Source organism: Alligator sinensis, unplaced genomic scaffold, assembly GCF_000455745.1.
Source record: "Alligator sinensis unplaced genomic scaffold, ASM45574v1 scaffold355_2, whole genome shotgun sequence".
NCBI lineage: Eukaryota > Metazoa > Chordata > Crocodylia > Alligatoridae > Alligator > Alligator sinensis.
The window spans coordinates 580,260-588,530 of NW_005842701.1; positions in this window are offsets into that span (position 1 = coordinate 580,260).

Consider the following 8,271-nt stretch of genomic DNA (forward strand, 5'->3'; position numbering starts at 1 on the left):
ATGCTTGGGGGACTGGGGGGAATGGTGCCCTGCATAGCAAGGAACAGGGGGGCAGGCAGGGGGGGGCTGGGCACAGCAGGGATCAGGGGGGATAGAGGAGCAGGCAAGGTCAGCAGAGGTCCCCCCATAGTCCCCTCCCCCCTTCTCCACCCCACTCCCAACCCCTTACTCATGGCAATGGAGCCCTGCTGCTGAACACACAGCCTGGGGCCGTGTGTTCAGCACCAGGGTGAGGGCCAACCATAGAGATGCTCTGGCAGCCAGAGCGTCTCCATGGAGGACCCAGCCTCTGGTTGCCCACTCTTTTTAACTTCTTTTTTTTTTTCTCCCTACGCTGCAAACTTGCAGAACTGGGAACATTTTTTTGATCCCGTACATGCCTCTTGTCCCATCTCAAAGGGATTTGAGATGGGGCAAAAGGCACCTGCGCGCTCATCTGGATGTGCCCAAAGGGACTAATTAATTAAGTTTTGATACAGTGAAAACTTGATTGACTATGTCATTGGTTGTGCCTGGGACTGCAAAGAGGTCTGCATCACCCGAGCTATGCTAATAGCTGACAATTGCTTGACTAATCACAGACTCACTCACCCACTCGATTATGCCACTCAAACTAGCTCCCAAACAATTTCTGCAGTATAAGCAATGCTGACCAAAGATCAACGTTGAAGGATTCAGGGACCCATCAAGTGAACACTTGGGGTGCCTTCAAGTCCACCACCATCAGTGCCTGTGAAGAAACACTTGGATTCTCTACCAGGAAACATCAAGCCTGGTTTGATGAGAATAAATGTCACATCCAAGAGTTTATTGACTGTAAGCAAAAGGCCTTTTGTGCTTGGCAGAATGACATCAGCTCCAAGAAAAGGAAATTGAATCACTGACAAGCCAAGGCAGAGGTCCAAAGGAGCACCCACAGTTGAAGAATAGATGGTAAAAAGATAAGGTGAAGGAGATTCAATATTTTGGAGATATCCATGACATCAGTGCAACAAAAGCCATCAGTGTCACAAAAGCACCACAAAAGCCATCTATGGTCTGAGTACTTAGGGACTAACCCCCTTAAGACCTAAGGATGGAGGAGACCTGATCAAGGAAAGGGGAACCAACAATGCCCATTGGGAGGGGAGCCATCAGTGCTCACCCCAATTAAGATTGTTCTTGGCAAGAGTGACCTCAACGCCATCCTGCAACACCCAGTCAGAGACAATCTCAGAATCCCTCCAACCCGTGATGAGGTGAGGAAGGCCATCAAGCAGATAGAGAACAACAAGGCATCTGAAGCTGAGGGAACCCCACTGAAATCTTTAAGCAGGAAGAAGAGCAGCTCACATCACAGCTCCATGCTGTCATCCTAAAATGAGGAAACCCCAGATGACCCTAGGGATGCCATGATCATGACAATCTTCAGGAAAGGAGACAGGTCTAACTGTGGAAATTACAGAGGGATCATCTTGCTGCCCACCACAGGAAAGATAACTGTGAGAATCCTCCCGAACTGTCTGCTTCCACTTGCTGAAGAGCCCCTCCCAGAATCTCAGTGTGGATTTAGGGCATCAAGAGGCATGAACTTCACTGCTCACCAGCTGCAGGAAAAATACTGGGAACATCAAAAACCTCTCTACATTTATTAAGCATGGTCTGATTAAGTCAATAGTAACAATAGAAGCAGTCCATCAATTTACTCACAGCTTGCTTCCATAAATTGAAAGTGAATGCAGTATAAAAAAAATTATATTTTAATACTTGCAAATATACTCAGAGAATGTTGCATTCTATTGCCACCCTCTATTCTGTTCCATAATCTATCCTTTCCTTTTTTGTGTCTTTATGATAAGATATTAAGCAGAATTTACAGATTCATTAGAATCTGGCAGGCCATGCTGTAAATACTTCTTCTATGGCCTCAAGCTTGCAGTCTCTGGGCTGTCAGCCACTCACCTCAATGCCCATGCCACTCCAGCCCCCTTTATTTAGTGCACAGTTGAAGAATAGATGGTAAAAAGATAAGGTGAAGGAGATTCAATATTTTGGAGATATCCATGACATCAGTGCAACAAAAGCCATCAGTGTCACAAAAGCACCACAAAAGCCATCTATGGTCTGAGTACTTAGGGACTAACCCCCTTAAGACCTAAGGATGGAGGAGACCTGATCAAGGAAAGGGGAACCAACAATGCCCATTGGGAGGGGAGCCATCAGTGCTCACCCCAATTAAGATTGTTCTTGGCAAGAGTGACCTCAACGCCATCCTGCAACACCCAGTCAGAGACAATCTCAGAATCCCTCCAACCCGTGATGAGGTGAGGAAGGCCATCAAGCAGATAGAGAACAACAAGGCATCTGAAGCTGAGGGAACCCCACTGAAATCTTTAAGCAGGAAGAAGAGCAGCTCACATCACAGCTCCGTGCTGTCATCCTAAAATGAGGAAACCCCAGATGACCCTAGGGATGCCATGATCATGACAATCTTCAGGAAAGGAGACAGGTCTAACTGTGGAAATTACAGAGGGATCATCTTGCTGCCCACCACAGGAAAGATAACTGTGAGAATCCTCCCGAACTGTCTGCTTCCACTTGCTGAAGAGCCCCTCCCAGAATCTCAGTGTGGATTTAGGGCATCAAGAGGCATGAACTTCACTGCTCACCAGCTGCAGGAAAAATACTGGGAACATCAAAAACCTCTCTACATTTATTAAGCATGGTCTGATTAAGTCAATAGTAACAATAGAAGCAGTCCATCAATTTACTCACAGCTTGCTTCCATAAATTGAAAGTGAATGCAGTATAAAAAAAATTATATTTTAATACTTGCAAATATACTCAGAGAATGTTGCATTCTATTGCCACCCTCTATTCTGTTCCATAATCTATCCTTTCCTTTTTTGTGTCTTTATGATAAGATATTAAGCAGAATTTACAGATTCATTAGAATCTGGCAGGCCATGCTGTAAATACTTCTTCTATGGCCTCAAGCTTGCAGTCTCTGGGCTGTCAGCCACTCACCTCAATGCCCATGCCACTCCAGCCCCCTTTATTTAGTGTGTATCTGCTCTTTCCCAGACCTTCACCCTGGCTGCACATAACACCCATAGCACCAATGATATTTAAGAGCATGCAGCAAGGACACACTGAGCACAAAGCTCTATGGGAATTATTTTCTTCTAAAAGGAGCCACTTAGTGTTTGCTTTAAGATTCATTGGGGGAAAAAATCTGGAAATGGGAAAGCCATTTGTGTGTTCCCAGTACTTGTTTTAAAAGCAAAAGCCAAATTGCTTCCATTGATAATTTTGGAAGAATATACTTTTACAGTTTATTCAATATCTTAGTCACAGGCAACTTCCAAGGCACTAAAATGAGATCATAATGGAAAACTGCAATAACTGCACAAACAAGAAACATTGTTATGGTAGAGGAAAACATGTGAATGTTTCATTAAATATTCTCAGACTCACTTCCTGTAAAGGTTTTTCAATTTGGATGTCCCATTGCTATTATAAAAGCATTAGTAAATGGCTTTGGATTCATACTAATGTTCTGAGTATGAGGAAAACATTTAACAATATAAAACACACTATTCTGTAAATAAATAAAAATGTACAAAAGGTTCTGTTACAAAAATATTTTGTTATGTCTTGAAACCAGTTACTGTATCTTAAAATTGTAACTATTTACTAATCTGAGAACATTTGGATTCATTCACACACTTTAAAAAAACCTGTATGTTTAACATGTTCCACTGCATTTTAAACATGCATGCAATATAATATCATACTGACGCCAAACTGGCTCGAGTTTATTCAGAAAACAGAGCTCCAGGGAAATTTTCTAAGAATAGGAAGTCATGCAAGTCCAAGTGGGTGCATCTACATGTGCACATTTACTGCACAATAACTGAAATTACTGCATGGTAAATAAGGCAACGTGCCAATTTGAGCATAAACTTGAAACCTGCATCATACAGGCATCAAATTTATGCCACATTAGTTACTGTGCAGTAACGCATGTTTAGACACTTTACTGTGCAGCAACACTGTGTCTCAAGTCAGTCCACACACAGTGTTAATGTGCTCTATTGCCTGTACACATAAACACTGGCCTATTCCTGCTTACTGTGCAGTAAGCCAGTGTAAATGCACATGTAGACACACCCACTGAAAAACAAAAAGTCAGCATGGGCAGGGTGGTTAACTTTCATTCATGCCTTGGAAAATGTCCCCTCTCTAGTTCAGTATTTATGAATCCCATCTGTAATAGCCACTAGGGAAGGATTCTGCATGTCACTTGGACTTACATCATAACCTAACTTCTTCATGTCCTCACTCATGATGTTCAAAGAAACGGTCACAAAGTCCTGGGAAAGTCTGGTCACTTCTCATCCTTCTCCCTGGGCTACCACTCTTCAGTCAGTAAACTCTGGATGCCTTCCTGTGAACCAACATGTACATTTCTGCAGTTTCAACATAGATTCTGGAACAAAGAGTATTCTAACAGTAATTTGCATAAAGCTACTTTTGATGACCTTCAAATGAAATGCACTGTATCTCTGTTTATTGTCCAGTGTTTTTAATAAAAAAGTTTCTAATATATGCAGATTGTACTCATCATGACAGCACATTACATTCTGTATTAGCAACTGCCTCGTTAGATCTAATTATATTAAAGTGTCTAACCAATGAACATAATAGTCATACAAATTTCCTAGTACTAGAACAATAGGTATTTAGAAACTTCAAAGGTCACAAGCTAAGTATTGAATTCTATTAAAACTTTTTCTTCTTTTGAAAATGATTTTGATTGCTTATGGGTACAACTACAAAAGATGTTTACTGTGCAATAGACTAACTAGCTCAGTAAGAATCTTGTGTCTACATGTGCATCCCTATTAGGCTGGGGAAAACTAAATTACTCTGCAGTAGGATAATACTTGTAAATACAAGCACTATGCTGCTGCAGAGTAAAAACTCCTCTCCAGCAGCGCACATGTAGATAATGCCCCAGCTGGCTGGGGCACAAGGGTGCTTTAGTGCAATGGTTGCCTGCCAGCTAGTCCTGTGCTGAAGCATCCTCTTCCCCCAAACAGCCCCTCCAGAGCTCATTGAGCTGGGGGGAGTCACCCCAGGATGGCAAGTTGACCTGCCAGGCCCTCTGCCAGGTAGGGCTGCTCTGCCTTGGCTCAATGTCCTCAAAGTCCCAGGCACACATGAAGACGCACACCCAAGAGCAATAACCTCTGGAACAATAAGCACTGGAGCTTATTGAAGCACTTTAATAGGGACATGTAGTAACCATTAAAACTAAAGGTTTCTCTCTACAGAAGCCATGGACCTTGAGATTTCAACCTTCCCCATATTACCTTCCCAACATACCAAATCTGCAATCATCAAGGACTACATCTATGAATGGGAGAGTAAATTAATTTCCCTGTCTATTCAATTCTTAGTCTACATGATTAGAATTCCAATAAGGATCCTGGCTGTGAAGTTGGTGATATGGCATGTTAAGCCATGTAACATAGAAGACAGAAAAATACAGCTACACAGGAGATCAGAAGGTCATCTAATCCAACCCCCTCCTCAAGACTGAATCATTCCTGTTGGATCATCTCATTGAAATGTATGTCTAACCTGTTCTTAATAATTCCCAAGGATATAGATTCTACAACCTCTCTAGGTAATCTGTTCCAATACTTAAACACCATCATAGTTACTAATGCTTAACCATCATCAGTTTTAGGTTGGACTAATATCCAACCTAAATTTTCCCTGCTGTAATTGAAGCGATTTAGTTCTTGTCTTTTTTTCCCTGTGACCAGATAAAATAGCCAGTTATTCCCTCTTTGTCAACACTCTTCATGTATTTGAAGGTTATCAAATCTCCCCTAGGCCTTCTCTTCTCCAGACTAAATAATCCCAGATCTTCCAACTTTTTCTCATAAATTGTATTTCCCAGTCCTCTGATCATTTTTGTTGTTCTCTACTGGACTAATTACATAGATTTCATAGATTTCATAGACATTAAGGCAGCCAAATTGGATCCAGGCCCCTGCCCAAAGGCAGGAAGTTTGATAGGGTTAAAGGATCCCAGCAAGATAAACATCCAAATGTTTCTTGAAAGTGTCCCGAGTAGGTGCTTGCACCACCTCTGGGGGGAGTTTGCTCCAGGCCTGAGGGCTTGATTGATAAAGAAGTGTTTCCTTATATCCAGCCTAAAATGGTCTTGCAGGAGTTTGTGACCATTGGACCTTGTCATCCCCTGGGGTGCTCTGATGAACAGGCATTCCTCCAGATCCTGGTGCACACCCCTTATGTACTTATAGGCTGCCACCAGGTCCCCCCTGAGCCTGTGCTTCTCCAGGCTGAAGAGTCCCATCGCTCACAGCCTCTCTTCATAAGGCCCATTCTCTTGCCCTGTGATCACGTGCATGGATCTCTTACGGACTCTTTTAAGCTTCTCCATGTCCTTAAATTGTGGAACCCAGAATTAGATGCAGTACTCCCGCTGTGGCCGCATCAAGGCCAACTACAGTAGGAGGATGACATCCTGGATCTTGCTCAAGATGCATCAGTAGATGCAAACCAGAGTTTTTTTGGCTTTGCCAGCTGAGGTATTGCATTGGTGGCTCATATTCATTTTGTGGTCAGTCACAACCCCCAAGTCACTTTCAGTCATGGTGTTAGCAAGTGTAGCATTGCCAAGCCTATAAGCGTGATACGGGTTTTTATTCCTGACGTGGAGCACCTTGCATTTCTCCATATTGAATGCCATTGTGTTTTCATCTGACCACCTTGCAAGCCTATCAAGGTCAGCCTGGATCTCAAGTCTGGACCCTCTTTCCCAAAGTTTGGAGTTGTCAGCAAATCTGGCCAATCAGCTTTTGACACTAGTATCTAGATCATTCATGAAGACACTGAAGAGTACAGGTCTGAGAATGGAGCCTTGGGGGACACCACTAGTCACCAAGTGCCATGTTGATTCGGTTCAGTCAACAACCACTCTCTGGGTCTGACCTTGGACCTCAAGTAGTGAAGGCCACAGTTAACCAATTTTTCCATGGGGACACCAGGTCAAAGGCTTTGTTAAAGTTCAAGTATCATCAACCTCTTCTCCTTTGTCCAAGTGGTACGTCACCTGGTCATAGAAGGAAATGAGATTGGTCAAGCAAGACCTACCTGCAACAAACCCATGCTGGCTATCCCTCAGAATGTTGCCTTCTGTTAGCCTGTCAAGAATGGTTTCTTTGATAAATTTTTTCCAAACTCTTCCCAGGGATTGAGGTCAAATTGATTGGCCTGTAGTTTCTTGGGTCTTCTTTCCTCTCTTTCTTGAAGATAGGCACCACATTGGCCCCTTCCAATCTCCAGGTACTTCACCCAAGCACCACGAGTTCTTGAATACCCTCACCAGTAGCTGCGCTATGATGTCTGCCAGTTCCTTTAGCACTTTTGGGTGCAACCTATCCAGACCAGCTGATTTATGGGGGTACATCCTCTCAAGATGCTCCCTCACAAGATCCACACCAATGGTGGGCATATATTCATTTTCACCCTGGTCATTCCACATCATGTTTGGCAGGGTGGTTCCTTTCGGCTGGTGAAAAATCAAAATGCAAAGTATTCATTAAGCAGATTGGCTATTTTCCTGGGTATTGGTAGTCAGTTGCCCCAGCTGGTTTAGCAGGGGCCAATGTTGCCTTTGTTCTTCTTTCAATTCCCCATGTATCTAAAGGACTTTTTATTGTTCTTGATTTGTGTAGCCAGATGGAGCTCAGTTATAGCCTTGGCTTTTCTAGTTCGCTCCCTGCAGGTGCAGACCACTGCAGTATGCTCCTACTTAGTGATATCTCCTATCTTCCATTATAGACCTCTTTTTAGATGTAGGAGGTCCATGATCACCTGATGGCGGACTACAGTGCTCTGGGCGGCGTGCTGAAGGAGTTCGGTGCACAGGTAGTATTCTCTTCCATCCTACCAGTGAACGGATGCGGAAGACGGCATGAGAACTGCATCCGAGAGACCAACTGCTGGATTCGGCAGTGGTGTCTCGAGGCAGGCTTCAGCTTCCTGGACAACGACCCGCACATCACGACGAGGGACATGCTCAGCTGGGATGGGCTTCACCTGTCCTCCAAAGGTAAGCGTGTGTTTTCTTCTAGGTTGGCGAATCTCCTCCGGTGGGCTTTAAACTAGGCTCATCGGGGGGAGGGGAAGATGAGGGTGGGGGAAGCTGTGGACCACCAAACCATGTGGCACCCACAAGGACAGCCCAGC